This window comes from Sciurus carolinensis, chromosome 9 (genome assembly GCF_902686445.1).
Source record: "Sciurus carolinensis chromosome 9, mSciCar1.2, whole genome shotgun sequence".
NCBI classification, from domain to species: domain Eukaryota; kingdom Metazoa; phylum Chordata; class Mammalia; order Rodentia; family Sciuridae; genus Sciurus; species Sciurus carolinensis.
In genome coordinates this window covers 112,047,133-112,069,963 of record NC_062221.1, presented here as the reverse complement: position 1 = coordinate 112,069,963, position 22,831 = coordinate 112,047,133, and the positions used below count along the sequence as shown (strand labels likewise).

The following is a 22,831-nucleotide window of genomic DNA, read 5'->3' as shown; positions in this document are numbered from 1 at the left end:
ATTTTGTTACAAGTAACAGGCAAAGATTTTTCAAAAGCAAAGTTAGGGACACTTAGGGTAGAATCCAGAGTTTCCAGTTGTCTTCTCCCAGTTGAGTCACAGGAACAGAGCTTAATCCTCCAAGCAAATATATGTGACAGTATGTTTGCAATATTAATGACCAGGAAAGTTCATCTAAGGCTGAGTGTAGGGTTTTAATTGGGGATTAGTCACATAATCATGGATCACCTGGGTCAGTGACCTTACTATTCAGTCCTTGTTCTACCACCTTACCCATTCCCCAAGAGTTTAAACTTCATAGAATAGACCAAAGAATCTGCTGGGGAAAAAAAAAAAAAAGCATTTGCCATTAATCACATCATTAGGGTGACCTACTTGGCATGGCCCAAAGCCTCAGGTATGCAAAGATACTCATAAAGCAGAATATTACAAGGCATTAGAGATTATCTCAAATGTGTCAAGGCCCATCCTTTTTGAGGATAAAAACTGATTGATCCCCTCAAGCCCAAGTCTGTTGAGTTAATCTTATTATATGTTTGGGAATATTATTGTAATGCATTACCAATGGGGAGCACCAGCATTAACATTTACTTTCCATTCGATACTTATTTTATTATTTTGATTGACTTTATCATCAATAAAATGCATGACACTTTGTAGGGATTACATCTGCTTAGGTTTTGTATTTTACTGTGGTTTGGTTTTGAAATTACTACTACAATGGTATTAGACGATACCTTAGCATATCTCACTGGATACCTTAAATTTTCCTTTATTTTTTATTCAATAACCAGTAGAAAATTGGCAGTGAAAAAGGACTGTAATAAGGATAGATACTGCACAGACAGGTAGACGGTGCTAAAGAAGTTCTTTGTGTGTTAGGCCTATTCTACTGCATTTGGTACATAAGGAAGGAATGGCAGACCCATTCTAAACTTCCAGGAGGCATGGAAACATGAGGATCAATGGCAAATTACAGGCTACCTGAAAAGGCACATTTCCCTCATCTCCTGTCATAATAAGACCTCAAAGTATAGAGGCAGGCAGGACTAGCTTTCTTATTCTGTTTTTTTTTTTTTTTTCTCCTATAATCGTGTTTCACTTATGATCAGTTTTCCTTAGGGTACAAGATAAACCTTAAAACAGGAACAAGAATAGTATCTATCCATGGGAATTTTTTTTGAGTTCTTGGTGAATTCATCCTTGTAAAGGTATTTCTTAATGCTTGGCACATTGTAATGTGCTCAATAAATAGGAATTATTTATTGTTATCAATATTATTTATTATAATGGTCTCAGAGCATATAGAGAGTTTTTAAAAACACTTTTATTAATTGAAGTATTATTATTCTTTTTTATACAAAAAATTAAAACTAAGAAGTCAGGAAATAAATATTGGGATAGATGTTTATCAAAATAATGACCTATATTTTTTATATTTTCTTTAGATGACTTTTCCAAAATAAAGTTCTAAATACATTGGCATGAAATAGCATTAATTTATTTTTACTTTTACTATATTAGCTGAATAGAATAATGTAAGAGCTGATGAGAAAGTCTAAAGTGTGTTCACCTCCAGGAGTATATTGGATCCATAACATCTGCTCTACCAAAAAGAAATCAGTGTCAAGGGCCACTTGGAGAGTAAGTAATCATAACCCCTGAACAACTAACTTAAAAGAGACAGTGAGAAAAACAGGGAAGAGGAATGTCTGCCTTGGGCACTTCAAATGATCTCTGTGTTTCCTAATGAATTGCCATGGGGTGACTTCTCTTAACATGGGAAAAGATACTGGTTATATGTTTCTTACCTGTTTTATTCACTTTCTGTTTTCCAGTTTGAGAGAGTCACTATTTGAGGTCATTCATAAGCACTACAATATTTGGAGAGCATTCTTCTCAGTAAAGGAGGGATATAAACATTATTGTCTAACTCCAGCATATTATCATTATAAAGCAGCACACACCATTAGAGAGAGACTCAGTGAAGGACATTATCATTATGTATTCGCACACACCATTAGACAGGAGTTTCAACTGCAAAGCCTACTGAGGAGGATAGATTCATAACAACGCAGCCCTCCTGGGTAATATAACTCAAAATTGTTAAATCATTCAGCTGAGCTGAACTCCAATCCCATGATTGGCACCTAACATTACTTTGAGCTTTCTGTGGTTATTTACTTGGTGGGAAACAGTTCTCTTTCTGGGTTCAGATGGAACTCCTAATGAAGCACCAAAGGAATTTTATCTTATTTCAACCCAGGAAGAATTCATAAGAATTAAATAATAATAAAACTAATTATAATAAATATCATGGTGCTCAGTTTATCATTTGCAAATATAAAACAAATTTTTAGTGAGGAGGATTCATCATTTAAATATTTTTGTGTATAAAATTATAACCACTATGTAGGGGGAATTATAAATGATGCTGAGTGAACTTATTTAAATGAAACAAAAGAAATAGCACCATGTTTTATTTTAAAATCTTAGCTTTGGGTAATGTCAAAGTGATGTTTCTTTGTCCCACCAAATGTCAGTGTTATTTGAATATGATATGACTAAATGCCATTTCTCCATGAGATTCCTTTAATATGCTGTTTATTCTCATGAAACATTAATGTATGCTACGGATATTTGCCTGTGAAAAGAAAAAGCGACAAATTTTGCACTTCTCAAATGAAAATTAATCTTGAATGAGGTTAACTTGTATCATTTGCATTTTCTATGGATAATGGAAAACCATTTGTAAATAAAAGGTTTATTGCAGAGCAAAAAAAGGTTATGTTCAAGGATGTAATTCTCATCTGAATCACATTCTAGGAGTCAGTAGTTTTCTGCGTTTTACATGACTGAGAATATTTCAGTTCCTAATTCAGCTTAGGAATATAAAAGTCAGAGTAAAACTAAAAAATATACCACATAATTACCCAATATTAGTTTTATTTCTTTAATATCCTCCTTTTTAAAAATGGTTCGCCACTAGTAATGAAATAACAGATTTACTTGATATGAACGTATTTAAATATATGTATATATTTATATTATGCATATTATGATCACTGGCAAAAACCTATAGTATCATAACTACCTTGTAAATTTTGAAGTTTGGGAACTAATCTAATCGTAGTCAGGACACAGAAAATAGTAATGACCATGGGTACATACTAACAGTAAAAGTTAGATCATCACTCTTTAATGATTTGAATAGAACATATGTGCAAATGCTAAGCCTAAATATTTTATACTTTGTTTAAAAATTTTAGATGTGTAAGGAAAGATCCTTATCATTGGAAACATTCTATATGAGTGAACATGGTCAAGTTTCTCGTTTCCTCAGCTGACATTGTTGTGATGATTATCCCCTCAAAGGTCACTAGATGGAAGAAGGGAACCTTGAAAAGTTTTTATTTTCATTGTGCCAGGAGGAGTACACCACCATCACATTCTCCTTTGTAAATCAATCACATACTGATAACATTTTTAGTTTATCATTTGTTAGGCAATAAAATTGTTTAGACAGGTCTTTTCTATTGTTTTAAAATATAGGGTTACATGTATTAGCTATTTTTATAGCACATCACTGGATTGCTTTACTTCTATTGCATTGTCAGATTTTATTGTCAGTAAATAGCACTGCTATTTGAATGTAGGTGTCCTTCTTAGTAGACAAGCATCTTGTACTTTCTAGTGTACCAAGACTTCACAGCATCATACATTCAGTACATATTTGCATCTTACTTTGCCTTTCATGTGGAAAGTAGTTTTACCCAAAACTTTGCAAACATAATAAAAGGTTGGAAAAACCAAGAATAGTGCCTAGACCAGGAGATTCCAAGAACTATAGATAATTTTTGATCCTATTACCTTTTTTCTTATTTACAAGCAAATGATTATTTCCTGGATTCACATCCCAAATTCACCACCAACTTAATATGGAAACTTGGACAGTATTTAAACTTTCTAAGCCCAAAATTCCTTATCAGTAGATGAAAATAATAATAGTATCTATCTCATAATGGTTGCTATGAGGTTTCAGTGAACCAATATTTGTAAAGCATTAGAATAGTAGAGCCTGAATAAAGGTGCTACTTAAGGATTTGTTACTGTTATTAATTTTAATTCAGAGAGACTTTTAAAATAACCCCATCATAAATCTAGTTTATAAACTGTATTTATTAAATTAAAGCAGAAATAAAAAAATAACTCCACAGTTTGGTAATAATATAACATAAAATGCCAAGAAAAATGCTAATTATGCAGAAATAACTGTCTAAGGAGTAATCATATAAATATGCTAGTTGACCACAGTGTAAAGTGTATCTTCCATATGTGCTATCTTGTTTTAGTTCAACCCTTATCCCATTTCTTCTATATCATCCACCTATTCAAAGCATTTGTCAGTCTCTTTAGGAATCTGTACTATCTATTCTTTTGTACACTGATTTTGCACCCTTCTCCTGGAGAAAAGAGAGATCCTTGACTGAGATATAGTCTACTTAACAGTTCCATCCCTTTAACACCCATCACTCAATCTGCAACAGAATTCACATACTCAACAACTGAAGGAACCAGATAGTTTGGCACACAGGGTTCTTCATTGTCTGGTTTGTGTCTATCTTTGCAGTTTTATTCTCCATCATTTCTTTTACACCCTCTCTGCTCCAGTCATTGACCCCTAGCAATTTCCAAAACGTGTTGTTCTTTTTAAAATTTCGGAGAATTCTGCATTTATAAGTATGGTTACTTTGCCTAGAATGTCTTTCTCTCTTCTCTACCTGTCAAACTTCTCTGTGTACTTCATTTCTTGGTTATGGTTTATACTTCTGAAAGACAGAACTGGGAATCTACATATGTTCCAGGCACTTGTCAGTAAAGAAAACTTTACTTCTGAACTCCAGTCAGTCAGGCCTTGAGGTTCTGATGCCTTATGACAGTCTTCCTGGACATGAGAGACTGTCCCCAAATGGCTCCTGCTGTGCATTATTGCCACACTCCACAGATTCCTGCAGTCTCATTCTTCCTCTCTCTCAGTCCTCTGGTGCTAGTCACTCTCTTAACAGAAAACCTGTGAAGCATCCACCCATGTACTGTCTGAAATTCTTCAGGCATAGAATAGAATTACAGCCTTTTCTCTTATGCACACTTGTGAATGATAATGATAATTCTGGATTAAATACTTATTCAATATGTGTGTTGATTAGAGCATTTTTACATACAGATTTGAGTGCACTGACAGATGCAAAATACTAAAGAGACAATGCAGAAACATCTTTCTTTAAGGTAAAGAAAAACAGAAAAGATAGCTCACCTTTGTGCCAGGTTTATTTTTGTCTGCTCGGGCATTGGTACACTAGATGGGTTTTTGAGGTTTAATGAGTCTCATTGGTTCTAATTAGAGTAACCTTGCTGGAAATAGATATTATTACTCTGCAAATCATGGCTAAATTGCTATTAAATAATTTGCATTCTATTACATGGCTTATGTCCTAGTGCAGAGAGAAACATCCAGGTTCAAATCCTTAAGTATTTACTTACTACACCAGAAATTCTAGCCTCAAGGAATTAGAGCTGCCTGACACATTTTATTCAATCTGTGCTCTACAGTAGCTTTGGAAGTAATTAGACATGTAAGGCTCTGCAACCTTAAATGAACACAATTTTGTCTGTTCCCCCCAAATTCTGATTATTCTGAAATCTCTAACAATATAAACATTAGTGATCATTTGAATTGAACCTACTAGGTGCCAACTCCTTTAAAGTTTATTTTTTAATTTAATCATCTTAAAGCAGCTGCTGTAATCCTTGTTTTACAGGAGCTAAAATGGAAGCACAGAACAGATAAGGAGATTTTCAGTCACCCAATATGATCGGGTGACTTATATTCTTGCTCTCTGATGATGCAGCCTCTCGCGTTGTTTCTAGTAAGAATGCACTTATTACAACTAACTTATTTGATCATCCATCATTTATCTAATAGGCATTTATCCACCCTACACTGCATAATGGGTTTTTGGTTGTATAAAAAATAATAGTGACATATGCTTCTTTTTTTTTTTTTGTCTATTACAGAAAACAGTGAATATATTCTTACCTGAGAAAAACTACAGATGTAACTGTATAATGAAAAGTAGCTAATTTATTCATTTCAACAATTACACTGAATTACAAGTTTTGGTTTTACATGTTTTAGACTGAAGTAAAGAATTTAGGTCATTAGGGATGGCTTACATCTGCTGTGCATTTATTAATTTAGCCTTATAACAAAGTTCAGAACCTAGGGTGAGGTGCTTATTCTCTCAACTTGTTGCTCTTCAGGTCAAAGTCACAAATCGAATTGGTGACCCCAAGTCACATGATGGTAGTAACTGACCAGAGTGCCTATGGAGACAGTTTTAATATCTTTTATTTTAATGCACGAACCTGAAATAAGCCACCCAAAGAAATGGTATAATTTCTAAAAGGAAGTATTAACAATGTCCATTAGAATGCCTTTGTAGAAAACTGTAGCATCTGGGAAACAAATTTTAAAATATTCTTGTTTACTAGTCCAACCACCAAGATAAAGAAATCATAAATAGTATAGAGTGGAATATTTTTCAAGTTTACTCATGTAATATTAAACCATTTCTAATGCCATAGATTCTAATCACAAATTTGCATTTATCTCTTCCCATCATAATCACTTAATGCAGCTGCCTTAATCCATCTCCTTGATTTATTTCTTTTCCAGTAAAATAATGCAACTTCTTCTATTAATTTTCTATCCTAATTTTTCCTCGTGACACCAAAAACAAACAAAACAAAAATTTTTAAAAAAACAGCTGTTTGTATAACATTAATTTTAATCAAATTTATGCAATGGAATGTAATCTTTATTAAAAGAAATAATAAACTTCTCAAACCAATCTTTGAAAACCATAGGTTTTTTTTTTATTTTTTACTTTTATGTATACTGACTTCCCTTTGTGAAATCTGTATCTAAAGAGTGCATGAAATATATGCTTTCAAGAACTTAATGTGGCTACTGCATGAGGTTCTTATTCTAGGCACCAGAGTCACTAAATAAATTATACATTGAGTCAGATAGTATTAAGTGTAGTAGGAAAGAATAAGTGACAAAGAAGTATGGAAACAGCAGTGAGAGGGAGAATAAGTTTTAAACGCAGGGGTGATGGGGTGACATTTGAGCAGAGGCCAGAGTCCAAGAGGTAGGTAGTCCTGTGGCTATCTGGGAAAGGCATGCCTGGCAAAGGCTCTGAGGCATCATCATGTTTGACATGTTCGAGAAACAAGGGAATCAGTACAGCTGGCTAGGGATAAATAAAGGGAATATTTGCAGGAACTGTGTGGTTGTGGAAGGGAATCAAATCATCTGGGGCATTGTAAACCACTATGAAAACCTCTGTTCTTTCTTAGTGGGAGATGGAAAGGCACTGGAAGCTTTTCAACAGAGAAAACTAGGATTCTTTTGGAAGGATCTCTTTGCCTTTTGTGTTTTAAAAAGGTAGAGGGGGAAGGTCAAAGGTCAAAGTAGACAATTGATTTGGTGAAATGATCCAGGTAAAAGAAAGATTATAGCAATAATCTAGTGTGGGAGTGAGAAGTACTGCAAATCAGTGTGCATTTCCAGAGAATGCCAGGGTAGTTTGCCAATAAATCTCATGTGAGGGAACAAAAGATAGACTTAAAGAATGGGATGATTCCAAGGTTTCTGTCCTGAGCAACTGAAAGGATGTGGTTGCCGTTTATTGAAATGAAGAACACTGTCACAAACTGGTTTTCAGAGGGAAGATCAGGAGTCAGAGTGGTATATGTTAAGTTTGATGAGCCCATTAACCTTTAAGAGAAGATGTGAGTATAAAGGTGGATAGAAGACTCTTCGGGAGAAGACTAGGCTGCACACAGAAACTCAGGAAGTTCCAGTTCCACATCCAGAAGTTGAACTTGAATGAAACCACCTAGTGATAACAAGGGTGCATGCAGAGAAAAACCCAGAGTCTGAAAGATGAGTTCTTAGTTAGGAACAATGAAGTAACGTTTGCCCAAATGAAAGTGCTATAAAGAAAGATCAAATGTGTACCATGAAATCCAAGAGAGAGTAGTATATATTTCATGCAGGAAGTAATCAAATATGTTCCATGCTTAAATTAGACCAAATGACACAAACACAGAGCATATTTTTTACAATAATAACAATAACCACCAACTCATCTACCCCTTCATCTTGTATGGGGAATAGTACATTTCTTTATTTTCATTTCAACTTTAAGGGACCATTTTAAATGTTTATATTTCAGTCATCTAAAAGGGCTAAAACAACTTCTAAAGATGGTTGTATTTTCTGAAAGTTACCTGTTTCGACAGTGTAAAAATGTCTCTATATTTTCCAACTTCAGCATGCACAGGCAAGTACAATTTGGTTGTTACTTCCTTCATCTTAGTTTCCATTCTTCTTTTGAATTAACTGGCTCACTTATGGGATTTAATTTTAGCCCTTCTACACTGTAACTTAACTCTCTACATTTGAGTTCCAGTCATTGAAGTATGAAATCTTCATTTGGCTTTGTAGTTCACCTCAAAGAGCAAATCTAACTGGATTGTGTCTTAACAGTTCCAAAGAGAGCAACAGCATCCACATATTCATGATGTAAGGGATAAAGATAACTGCTTAGCCATGCTCACAGATACGCATATTATTCATGTATGGAAGCAACCAGCTTTAGCATTCAGATGATGGCTGCTAAGAAATTTCTCACATCAACTGTCATATCCCAGCAGTGCAAATTTATAAGAAGATGAAACAACTCTCTAATCCCTTAAACTGTTAATACATAGCTAAGAATCCTTGTGCATAACTAATAAAATTTACATTTACTAAGCTTCAATTTCTTTGAAGGATTGTTTTATTTGAATTTTCAAAAATTGATAAGAAAACTGTTAAAACATAATAAACACTGGAAGACTTTACTTAGGAGGGAAGAGGGATGTAATAGGAGTTCTATGTATAAATGATGTGCATCTCAGGGATGCTCACTTGTTTGTATTAATTATTTCTGCAGTGGGAGTGTAGCAAATGATGTTTCTGAACATGGAATTAATCCTTGTAAAGTTTCAATGATATTTTTTCTTCTTTAGCCTTCTATTCCTATGTATGAATTTTAGCTATCATCTCAAAACTAAATCTAGAAACATAAATGGATACCCCAGAATCACAGGAATGATTGATGACTATAAATTAGTTAATTTTAATATTTTAGTACAATAGTAGTTTTAGGTCTTTTGGGACAGAAAAAGAAGATTCTATACTTTAGGTGTGTTAAAGATGAGCCAGGAAAACTAAAGCTTTTGAATGAATTCCCAACCTGGAATGGTTTCTATTACATAAGTATAAGTAGAATAAGAATTCCTTCTTTTTTTTCAATTTTGTAAGTTTCAGTTCCAAGTCTAGTACTTTTTCAGCCTTTAATATAAAATATTTATTTTTTAAACTATGTTTTATTTTCAAAAAAAATAAATTTAACCCACTATTTTCATATCTTGCCTCTGTGAAAATTTTTTCCTCACTGTTCTGTATCTGATTTTATCTGAGATGTTCTTCTTTTTAAACAGTTGTAAAAATCTCATCAAAAATAGTTGTTTTCTTCAAGATGGTATATTTTTATTTCATTTACTCACATCTACCTATTCATGTTACTCTTTTCTTCTCCTTGTTACTTCTTTGGTTCCTTTTTGTGGTTTCCCTTTAATTTTCCAACTTATAATCTCATAGATCCTCTCTACAAATAAATGGTAGGACAACATATTTTTAGGAGGCTTCAAAATATGGTTAATTGCAATCTGATAAACATAATATAAATTGTTTGAATAAGAGGACTTTATTCCTGAATTTGTACACTGGTACTCATCATACCAAATGTTGAATATATGCAAAGTTGACATAGTATGGAGTGAGTGTTACAAAAGTGATGATATAATTGCACTGATTACACTATCTTTCTTCTGGATTCTCTTGATGAAACATCATACATTTAGAAAACAGTTGGAACTCATTGACACTAAGTAGATGGTAGAAACTACATGTCTTCTTGTTCCCAATGACACAGGTGGCTACAAAAAAGTCACTTAGATAGAAGAGGGGTAAAAGTAAATCCATAAAAAATTCACGTTGCCCTTCTACTGAGCCACTGTAATATAGCATCAAGTTTCTTTATCATGCACAGTTGATTTTTTCCATACTTAATTTTCAGTAATTATGCCTACCAAGGATAATTTTATTGTCAGCACAGTATAATTTAAGTAAAAGCAGCATTCTTGTTACCCAAGCAAAAGAAATTTCAAAACAACTTACCCAGTGCCCCTTATCAAAAAGATTCCTATCCTTATCTGGAAACTCTGGAAGTTGCCATTTCAAAGATAACATGGTAGGTTTATCTCCATTGTGTGTTTTCTCACTTTCCCTATCCTTTTTTGACACATTCAATTGTTACCAATACTCTTTTCGTTCTGCTACCTCCTTTGTCATTTACTCTTGTTTGTAACATTTAATTCCTTAGTATAATGGAGAGATTTTAAGCTAAACCATTTCATGGGTGAATAGAGTAATCCACAAAGATTAACAATCATGTGGTATTGGTTGAAATAACTTCATATACAAGTATTTTTTACAAACACTGTATATCTTTTTTAAAAGCACAGAGAATCTAAATTTATATAGAATACTTATAGTTAAATATATCCATTACAGATTCCATGAACCATTCTTACCTAAAACTATTCTAAATTTAAAATTAGTGACTTCTTAGATTCAGAGATGGAGAGGAAGGACAAATGGGAAACATATCTAGAACACATTTCTCTTAGGCAGATGTCTGAATTCAGATACTAAATTTATATTTAGGTCCTATAATCCAGAGAGAGACAGAAAAGGGTAAAACAAAGAAAGGAAGAGAGAATGTGTGTAAATTTATATGTACCATTTGGTAAAAAGTGATTTCTATTATTGTTTTAGTATCTTAACCATTTTATTTCCAGAATTATTAGAAAATAAGGTAAAACTATAAAGAAAATTGAGTAAAATGTGTTCTATGATACTCTTCATTATTCTTGAGGGAAAATAATATATCTAGTTTCAATTCCATTCAACAGAATAATATTAATTATTTAGATTAATATCTTTCAGAAGTCAAGTAATAAAATAGTCATTGATAAAACAATGCTCAATTTAGCATAGGAAGAAATATAATATTTTTTTTTGGTACTGGGGATTTAACTCAGGGGCACTCAATCACTGAGCCACATCCCCAGCCATTTTTTGTATTTTATTTAAAGACAGGGTCTTACTGAATTGTTTAGCATCTCGCCATTGCTGAGGTTAGCTTTGAACTCATGATCCTCCTGTCTCAGCCTCCCAAGCCTTTGGGATTACAGGCATGCACCACCACACCCAGAAAGAAATGTAATTTTTTAAGAAAAAAATATGAGATTTTGTTGATTTTAGAATGCACAAGCCTCCTGCAAAGATTCTCTTGCTTGAACAATGATGAGAAGGTTCACATTCTGCAGCTTTGGGTAAAAAAAAGCAAATATTTTGAATCCCAAGGTATAATGCATAACAGGGATTCAGTGTATGAGATGCCTCCAAAGGGGTATAATCCAAGTTCTGTATATAGGCACTAAAAAAGCAAAAAATAAACTGCTTTTGTGAACCTAAGACAAGATGATAAACCCAGGTCCCTGTAAAACAAGGACTGGGTTGGAAAAAGGATGTGTTAAAGAAATAAAAAAGTAGTACTAAGCATAAATTCAGAGGAGGATCAGGGTGTTGGATAGCTCTTCCTATTGGCTACTGGATATGTGGCATTGAAAAAAAAAATTATTGCCAAACCTGTCTTCTTGGTTTGTTGGTAAGTACTCCTACTTCCCTAGTCTACCAAGAAGAAGTAAATGAGTGACTCTAACTACTTGCTGATCATGAGTTATATGTTCTTCTTTTTACTTGTGTGTATATGTGCTTATATGAAGATGTTAGTGATGAAAACTAACTATTAGCTAACCAGCCAGCCAGGACAGAGAGTTTTCACTCTCTCTCTCCTCTGCTTCATTAAGGTTTGAAGCATCATACCTTTGGTAAAGGACATTAAAATAAAAGGGGATTGTTTGAACATATGTGAATTATACACTTGTCTGGAAATGGTATAGCAAAGAACTTAATAGAAAATCTCTTAATTCTTGTATTCATTCATGTATTCATTCATTTATTCGTTTGTCACATCCAAGTGGTGAGATGTTGTGAGATTTTGATACTATATACAGTCTTTGCCCTAGAAACTGAAGTCACTTAGCAGGCTTAGCAAAGATTTTAAATTGTGATCTATCCGTGTAAGTTATCACTAACTTGCATCCCAATATTGGAGAAGTCACTTGCTTCAGTAAAACCCTATAATGCCCTCATCTGTAAATGAGACAATCCATAAGCCCTGGTTGAGCACTTGGCAAATAGACCTTGGGAAGGAAATGATAGGTTCAGTTCCTTTGTCACCACTGAGCTGTCATCTAGCCTTGCTTGTTTTTGTGCATTAGCCTATTCAAGCACATCAAAGAAATGCCTCAGGCTTACCTGTTAATGTATTTCTCTGGAATTGGGGCTACCTGGGTTCAATCAATGATGCCTACAGAAGGCAGCATCACTGTAAGATAAGTTAATACAAAATCCTTACCAAATATAATAGAATAAATAGCATAAATAGAATAAATTTGGAAAACAAGAGCAAAATGAATGATACTTAAAACTGAAAATTATATACCAAGGAAAGATTCAAACTGTCACATTAAGAGTACCACTGTCTATAGGGGATTTGGATCATTTAGCAAACATTTTAATTTACATGGTATTCTAACTGAAAATATAAAGGTAGATTTTTCTTGTGCTAAACTTCAAAAGCATATATGTTTTATGTGTAGATATAGTACATATATATGTTCATAAAATGCATCCAATAAAGGCATACGTATGTGGATGTCCACTTTTTTGTACATAAAAAAGTAACAAACATCTTCAAATGACCCATCTCTTCATATGCTATACTAAAATTGCTAGAAGAGTCATCGCTGTCACTATAACAATACAATGAAAAATGTGTTAATCAAATCTCTAGTTGAATAGGTTGTGGAAAATACATTTTTTATTCAGCTTGCTGAAAGAACAAAGAAAAATGCATTACAACATTTTGCCTTTGAGATGAATACTACTGGTTTAGCCCCTGGGGCATGATGTCACAACATATTTAAAACATTATTATAATTTTAATTAAACCCATACTTTCAAACCAAGAACTTCAATGGGAACATAGTTTGAAATTCTAAGAATAGAATGGTTATATGTATCCATACCAGTTATTATTTATAATAGTACTTATTATATGAAACACAAAAGAAAAAATGATTCATAAAGCAGGTAGTTTCTTTTGACCTTAAAACTGTACAGAAATTTTAAAATTTCTTCATTTGTTTATCACATGACTTTGTAATGAAATCAGGCATACAAGTTTTTCAGGAGCCATAACTGGTAGTGTTAGAAGATCCCCTGATGGTGATATTTGGGTGAATCTGGGTCAAAAGAGACACTTTTTTGGAGGAAGGGGGGAAGGTCAAAAGTGAAGAAGAAATGAATGAAAGTAAAGTGGCTATTGGAAACATCTGAGCACATCCTCTTCATTCACAAGAAGTAAAAGACAACAGGATAAATAAAATGAGGACAGTAAGCTCTCTTAGAGTGTTGAAGGATCGCTGATAGGAATCACTAACCACAGGAACATTTGACTGCACCTCTAGAAATGAATTCCTAAGCACCTTCCTATCACCCCTCCAATGCAATGTAGGTAAATAATCTATTCCTGGCCTCCTCCAAGGTGTTTTACATGGATTAACTTGTTTAATATGCATGCCTTTATGATTTAGACACATTCTGATCCCCACTTTGTTGGTAAGGAACTGAGGCAGGGGATTGTCATTTAACCAAGAACAACCAACTGATAAGGAACAGCAGCACTGGGATTTGCATTTTCTGTGCCCACAGCCTCAGGTCTCATCCACTATACTCCATTGATCCCTAGGTAGCATTACCGAGCAGGTGTTACCTAACTCATATCATTGGTGGGTCTGTGATTAGGCTTATTTGTGCACAATATTGATGACCCAGGATGATTTTCAGAGTTTTGATTTGGGTTTTGCCATTGTGTGGCTTTGAGTAAATCATTTCCTTTCTTTTAGAGGGTATCTGCTTCTAAACAATGAGGGTGTCTGGGTCCTGATTGTCTGTGTTTGCCTTTTCAGCTTCTCCAACTCTGAATTACCCTATTACCTTCATATACAAATGTTTACATGCGAATTTTGGGCCTAAATTAACTAGGATTTTGGTTGCATACAACTCAAGACATCTAAATAGAATGTTTACTTTTTAGTCTATAGCTTTACTGAGATTTTAATGTATTCTGGTCCATCCAGCCTATAAAATGGGGCTAATAACACCTAGGGACTACTGTGAGAACTGATGGACAGAGAGATTGCATCCAAATAGGTGCTTAGCAAATGTCCATCTTGTTCCTCTTGGTATTAGATCCACAAGCTTTCATGCCTACTCATTCATTCCCTTTGACTTTCCTACCTCCATTTCCAGTATCTGTCCCACATTTTCTTGACTAATCTTCACAGAAATTATACATTTTGACTTTCTGTCTTCTACAAAAGTGATTTTCAAAAACTCAGAAGTGAGTAGAAAGATTACTTCACAAGTTCGGAAACATTTCCTCAAAGTTCATCAACTTGGTTGCCGAAATGCTCCCATTTTAAGTCTTAACAGGATGGTCTATTATATTAGACCTCCAGTGCTTACTTAGACCAATGATACTGGTTTAGAAATTTGGTATAATTGCTCAACAGAGCAATTGCTCTGGATCATAACAGGGCAAACAACTGAGTATCCACCCAATGGCTGTTCTGAGACCTACCAGCAACAGTTTGGAGGGCTTTGTATGTATGTTGATGATTTTGAGGACGTACATTTGAGATTTAATTATTCACTCAATCCTTTGAACATAATTTATAAAATAATAGTCACAAGACACTTCTTATCATAAAAATAACTACTATGCATCATTTCATGTATTTATTTGCATTATTTATCCTCATTTTCTCTACATAAAAGGTAGAAATAGTCTACAAATCTCAAAGGAGTAATGATTCCATCACAGAAGGATAATTTATTAAGGGTTTTTTCTAGATACAGGGGAGGCAAGATAGTTTGAATTTCTTTGGTTTAAGAACAAGTGATAAAACTGTGTTATATGGATTCTGATGAATAACATTGTCATCTGCTTGTTATGTTTAGGCTATAAACTACCAGTAAAGAACATTGTAATTAGTGATATGGAACAGTGTCTTGGACCCAGAATTTCCCCTGCACTTAAGGCCACCTATTCAAGAAAAGCATGCAAAGTTGCAGCCAGAAGCAGGGCAAGAAAGTGTCTTCCAGTGAGAGCCAGAAGCAGCATCTCTGTGAATTGTGAGCATTCTGACTCCAGAAAACAATCTGAATTGACCTGAATCCAGAGACACAGAGGGTCCAAGGAAGCCCAGGAGCCACAACATTAACAAGGCTTTGGGATGAAGTCTGAGTCAGGAAAAATTATTAAGCAGTATTCTGGACTAGTCTCTGATGAAACTTAAACAGATTCCTAAAGTCAGCCACAGTATAACCCAACCATAGCACCCAGGACGTCAGAGGTAACCTCAGAGTTATGATTCTACCACATTAGTTACAGATTTTAGAAGTCATGACAAAATCAAGAGAATCAGGTTGCCTTCATGTAAGTTAGCAACAGATGATTTAAGATCTTCAGCGTCACATGGAGTAGTATTGATATCAACCAGACTGCAGGGAAGCGGAACAGGCAGGAAGGATAGAGGGATGACAACCCAGCAGCAGGGAAAGAAATGTAGTGACTTCAAGGAAAGTGATCCATGGTGATATCCAGGGAAGCTTTAGGACTAACTGAGCAGCAAGGTATGAATGACTTGCCTTCCCAATAGTGTGAAACAAATGGGAGCTGTAAGTATCCACGCTTACTTTAACGGCTGCAGGCTGACCGTGGAATCAGAGAGGAGAAGTTCTGTATGCTGCTTCACAGCAGCGCCAAGGACACAGGGGGCCTTGAGTAGCTGCAACCTCTGAGGTAACCAGCAGGAGGAAGCCTCCAGCAAGAGATCAACCCAGGGGGCTTTGAGGTGCACCAGGAGCTTCAAATGCTACCCAAACTGACCTGGATTTAGAGGGGACAGGCAGGAACATAGATGCTTACACTCTATAAAAACAGAAAGCTTTCAAAGACTTTTGTGGACATGTATTTCTATAAATACATGTATATAAATAAATATAACCTGAAAAAATATAAATAAATAAACCTGAAAAATATAAATAAATATAACCTGAAAAAATATAAATAAAAAAATAAATAAATAAAACCTGAAAAAATATACTTAGAGAAAATATCTACATACAACCACCAAGGAACAGAGCAGGAGGCAGGGGGTGGGTGGACAGAAGACACTGATTTTTTTTTTTTTTTTTTTTTTTACTTTGAGTTCATTTTTCCAGTAAATGTTTCCTACATGCGTTTATTAATTTGGAAAAAATAACAATCTGCTCTCCCAGGTACAAAAGCTATCTAACTCAGTGAAAGGTGGGAATTCACAATACTTAGAAAAGAGCCATTGTGTATTAGAAGATACTCGTTATTATATAACTATATTATAGGTCAGCAAGTTTTTTCCAAAAGCATTTTATGTTATCTCCCAGGCTTGAAATTAACCTAGGACAGTCTAAGCTTTTATCTTCATGAATAATAACCAAAATTCACAGAGTACATCATTTATGTTCAAGTAGATTTATGTAGAATCTACAATAACAAGATTTCTTATGCATTATTGAGGATTTGTGTAGTATTATCAAAATATGCATATTAATTTTAAAAGAACAAATTTAATTGGCTGGAATTGAACTAATTTGTATCTTCCTATGTAGTATGTGACATAAAAATATCACTTAGATTACTTTTTGTTTAAAAAGTTCCTTGTTTTAAAATAGTGTTTCCAATCATAAAGACATTCTCCCACATATTTGATCTAATCTAAAATTTTCAACTTTGTGCAAATAAATCCTGCCTAAATAACCTTCTGACATTTTTATCCAATTATAAAAGTCCCCACAAAAATGCTTTTGAATGTTTTTGTGACTGTGTGAAATGAATCACTGATGATTCATGAATACTACAGTCCTATCATTAGCCTTGATAAGATGGTAATTTGATTATCTGATGGTCCTGTTGCTCATTCCATTTTTGAACATGAATATTTAAAATACTGGAATGGCAAAATAATTCCAAAGACAGAATTGGTCAATATTTCAAAAGAACATATTACTTCACAAGTTCTTTTAACTCTAGTTCCAGAATATCAAATTAGGTGCTTTTTTAAAACATAAGGAAATTTTTAAATGGACTGGAAAATATTTACTTTTGAATAAAATATTTAAATCAGATTTGTACTTTTTTTCTCTATTGGTTCATGTTTGTGATATAGGATGCTTATTTGTTGAAAAATTAAATTCATTGGTTAAAATGTTTTTCAATGTAAGTTTTCAGAAAAAGCTGTGTCTAGAATCATCCTTAATAGATATTGCTATTTTTAAAAAACATTCAAAATGATAAAGATGAGTTCTTTTTTAGCTTGCTTGCTATCTTTCCTGGCTACTCTCATCTATTAATATTTATTAGGCTTGATTTTTATTCTATCTAAGAAAAGAATAATTTGCGACTAGTTCTCATTTCTGTATTTCAGCTTTAGGATAAGGCAAAGATTTTTATTTTCTTTCTTTAGGCTTGAAAATAGATAGTAATCATTGTGTTCTCTTATCTAGCACTACAGGATAATATTAATGATAAAACTTATTTAGATCCCTCCATTTCTTTTTCTTGCCTTCATTTTGAACCGTGGACACTTCTACAATTCAAAAGATTTTGAATTTCTAGATAATTCTTTTGAATTCACACTGAGAATGAAGCACCACTAAATTATCCAACATTGGATTTGTCAAAGGAAGATTTTCTACTTTAAAACCAATATGCACACTTGAACCTAGAAAACAAATTATCACTATGAAATGATAAACCATATTTCATTAAATAGCTTTAATCTGCAAAATATCAACAAACTCACTTATGAATTCTCCAATAAATCTACAAAAATGCACTATTTTCTCAATTTTAAGGGGAAATGAGGTTCAAGTAAGGAGATACAAGTCTCAAGGAGATTTGTGCAGGTAGGCTTCAGGAGACAAGCAGACGTCAAGCCTGGTTCATCTCACTTTCATCCACAAGCTCTTTGGCTAACATCCACACAGAGAACACATAGTTTAAAGGGAGCTTTTGTCCACCCTTATACTACCTAAATTCAACAAAATAGAAAATTTCCTTAGCACATTTAAAAGCATCTAGAAAACCAATCTTTAAGAAGAATAACATCAGCTAACACATATATTGTGTTATCCAACTTACTTTGGATAACAGTATATTGACTAGTTACTATAAAGTTAAAGACTAAAATAAATTATACAGAAAAATTCTGTAGTCTAGGAAGTAAATTTGTTTCTGAAAGAGTTGTGATTAGACAAGTCTGTAGCTACTTTATATTTGCCTATATTATACCACACTACAATTTCTGTAGCTAGGGTTTAAGAAATAAAGGACAATATTATATAAGATGAGAGCCATGTCTTTCACTGTCAGAGAAGTTACACTTAAGCAAAAAGGGAAGGTCAGAATGAACCTTGTGTTGGGTGAGAAACAGCTTATAGTCTGGTTGTTAATATTTAAACAGGTAGACATAGAAACAGATATTAATATACAAATATATGTGGGTATATAGGCTGAGAGGTCTCAGAAGCAATTATACCCTGTAGATCTGAACACACCCAACACCCCAGTCTTGGCATTTAAATGACATTCTCTAATAAGAGGAACCAAACCTTCTTGGAGAAGTAGTTAATTCTAGAGATAGGATAGACAAATATAATATAACTGAAAGATCTTATGATGGCAGAAAAGAAGAAAGCCCTCCAAAAGAATCAGAATATGAATCATAGCTCATGGACTAATATAAAAGCTCTCTAAATTAATAATTGAATAAATACACATAGAAGAGGAAACTTCCTTATAAAGATACACCAATTGTAAAATGTGGAAGAATTGAGTAAATTTAAAATCACCAATGAATAAAATCATAGTAACCTTTATCACATTGATAAATTACAAAATCTATCAATAGTAGGTGAACGTTTGAAAAGAATCAGGATCTGTGCATTGTTTCGACATGTCATCCAAGATAATTGTTTATTACAAAGTAAATGATGGTAGTAACACAGGCATAAAGTGTAATAGACAATGTCTTTTCCATATGATCAAGGTGTACACCACAAGCAACAAGAAATAGTCACATCATATATCCCCTGACATTTGCAAAAGGACACAGTGGTATCAACAATGCAGAAAATCAAAGTAGCCACTGTAAAATGGCAGATAGACTCAAATTAACAGTCCATATTGGAATAACTGACCATATCTTACCAGAGGTGCTAAGGTCACAAAGAACAAGGAAAGGCCTGGAAGAAGACTTAAGAGACAGGATAATGAAACACAATATAGGATCTTAGAGTAAATCCTGGAATAGGAAAAAAGACAGTTGGAAAAAAACTTTAACTTCTAATATGGACTATATTTTAATTAATAGTAATATACTAATTTCAACTTCCTGATTTTTAAAAATTTTAATCTTATAGAAGGTTTTGAAAGCTGATGTCAGGTTATTTGAAACTCCACTGTTTATGAAAATATTTTGTAAGTTTTAAATTATTTTTTAATTAAAACATAAAAATATAAACCTATAACAACACAAGAGGATAGATAGTATCCATCCTCATTTTACAGAGAAAGAAACAGAAGAACAGAGATTAATAAACTTGCCCAAGAACACCAAGTTAGAAAATTGCAGAACTAGAATTCAAATCCAGTTTGGCTTTAGTTCAGGAGTTTAAACACTGCGATTTGATTTGGTCTGAGGCTCTGATTTGGAACTACTTATACCTGCTCCTAATTCTACTTTGACCTGCTATGAAACTACAGCATTATATAAAACATAACTGTGAAAAAAGAAATGCATGTCTCTTAATGTTCAATACTGTGTTATATAAGAAGACTTAATTCTGTTGCAGCAATGTTAATCAAATGTCAAACCAGAAAATATTAAATTTTGCAAAGTATCTAAATTGAAGTATTTGCATTCAAACCTGAAAATGAGTCCGTAGTGCTTTTATGCTTCATTACTAAAAATTCATTAATAATAAAGTATATAATGACAGACAGTTACTAATGCAATAAAGTTGCTAATATGAGATGAAAATTTGCTAATAATGTATTTTATTACATTCTAAGAAAGCTTTAGGTGGCTGTTCTCTGGCTCTGAATTTGTTGTAGATAATTAGTAGTACAGTCTCTATATGAAAATAAATCATTTTATTATTGGATAAAGTGATAATTTAAAACTGATAATTTTTCTGAGTTATGCAAAAAATTTAAACCCTTTACTTATAATCAGCAATCAGAAATAAGTGAATAAATGTATTACATGATCCTTTTTCTGTTCAATAATATTTTTAATTATAAAATTAAGAACATAATTTATAGCAATTCATTCCAAAGATAAGAAACAAACTATTGAATTACAAACAAGATAAATGTGAAAACACATTGTGATAGTCATAAAAGTATATGGGATTTAAGTGAAATGTTAGAAGAATATCTCTTCCAGATCACAAATTTTTAAACTGGAAAGAAAAAAAATATTTTTTCTACAATGATATGATATGCAAATAATTAAAATTCACCTCACCCTGACAACATGATATCTAATAAACTTATAATCTGTCATATTCACAAAATTAAGAATGTTGAAAATGTTAAAATATAAAAACAACATCTTATTTAATAAACATTGAAGCCAGACCAGGAAAAAAGAGGGTATACAAAAATATTTTTATGCTATTAGTTTGTGCTTTGTTATAGCTTGATACATAATTTATGACTACTACTACTTTCTGTTCTTAAAACACACTGGGAAAATGCTATCCAGATTCTGTTAAGGCTTCCTGAAAAGTACTTGAAATGAAAGCTTTTTCATTTAATGGTTAAAAAAAAAAAAAAGTAAATAGAATTTATGTCTGTCCTGGGCCCAATTAAACTTCCATTCAAACTTGTCCTGACCGGAAAATAAATTACCTATGGATTCTGAATAAGGGTTTTTACACACTTGGCGGGGGAAAAAAAGTACATCTGTGGAGAACTATGATTTATGAAAGTATTGATTTCTTTGTTAAATAATGAATTAGATGTCCTACCACAATATTATTTATCAAACTTTTTTGTCATATAATTAAATTGTCACATAATGGATTGTACCCATATAGATTCATTAAATATTAAAAACTACATGTGACACTACTCACCTTATCTTTGGCTAACAACACATTTCCTCTGTTCTTTTCCATTAAGGTCAATAATGGCAGCCACCATCCTTAAAATCCAAGCTTGTAGCCCTTGCTTACCAAGGCTGCAGAGGCCGTGAGCACATTCCCTTAGCTTATGCCAGAAAAATCCACAGTAATTGAAATTATCCAAGCTTGGTAGGCAAGTAACAAGAAAAAATATTCCATTCAATTCAAGACATGTTAATGGATAAGTAAAAGGAAAAAATGTTTAAAAACAAACAATTCAGACATTAAAATCAGATTTGTATTTATCAGCCTTACCCACTATTTTCCCTGAAAATTGCTACACCCATTCATGCCCTGGGTCCTTCGTTTTTGTTTTTGTTTTTATTTTTTTCCTCAGTCAGCCTGCTGATCCTCCATATATTATAACAATTACAACCACCCACAAAGAGTCACCAGCTGCATAAATGTATTTCTGCCTTCCCCTGATCACTAACCCATATTCCCACTTGCACTGACCTTCCCCTAGGACTAACTTGAAGTCTTCACCATAATTAATACTTTTGGTAGCCACATAATCCATCTCCACTCCCTCCTTCCCCACAAGTGTAATAGATTCTTGTTTCTCTACACTTGACATTCAAGAGCTGACATTGTTTTGGAACTGAATTCCTATATCCCATTAACCACATCCACAGCTGTATAAGGCAGTTTTGTGTGGACTGGGAGATGCTGAGGCAGTTAATATTCATAAAAGATTACGTTAATTGAATGCTTACTATATATCAGGCATTATGCTAAACTTTTTACATGCATTATCTTAGTCCATCATTATGACAACCCTGTAAAATGAGTACTCAGAATTTTCTTGTTTCATTTAGGAGAAAACTGCAGCTTAAAGGGATTTAGTAATATTTCTAGGTCACAGTGCTAAGACTGCAGAATTCAAAATCAAATATGTCAGACTTCAGTATCCAGGTTTATGGAATATATGCTCCCTTGCTTCAAGGTGAATGGATGAAAATAAAACAGAAAACCACAGGCAATTCTCATTCTAAAATTTTCGTAATAGATTAGTACTTTATTTTAAATACAATCGTTTTGTGATCATGAATTACCTTGCTCTGATGTGAAAAATCTAAAATCTTTCCATTTTTTTATCAGTAGGATTTCCAAGATCTCATATTTCCCATAGCTCTTGATGAGCTTGGTTCAGAGATAAGAATACCT

General features: G+C 33.3%; 1 protein-coding gene across 7 annotated transcripts in view; it reads left to right on the top strand.

Annotated features, from left to right (window-relative positions):
* Robo2 (roundabout guidance receptor 2) overlaps window positions 1-22,831 on the top strand; it is a 1,215,662-nt gene that overhangs the window by 280,081 nt on the left and 912,750 nt on the right. The window lies entirely within an intron of this gene.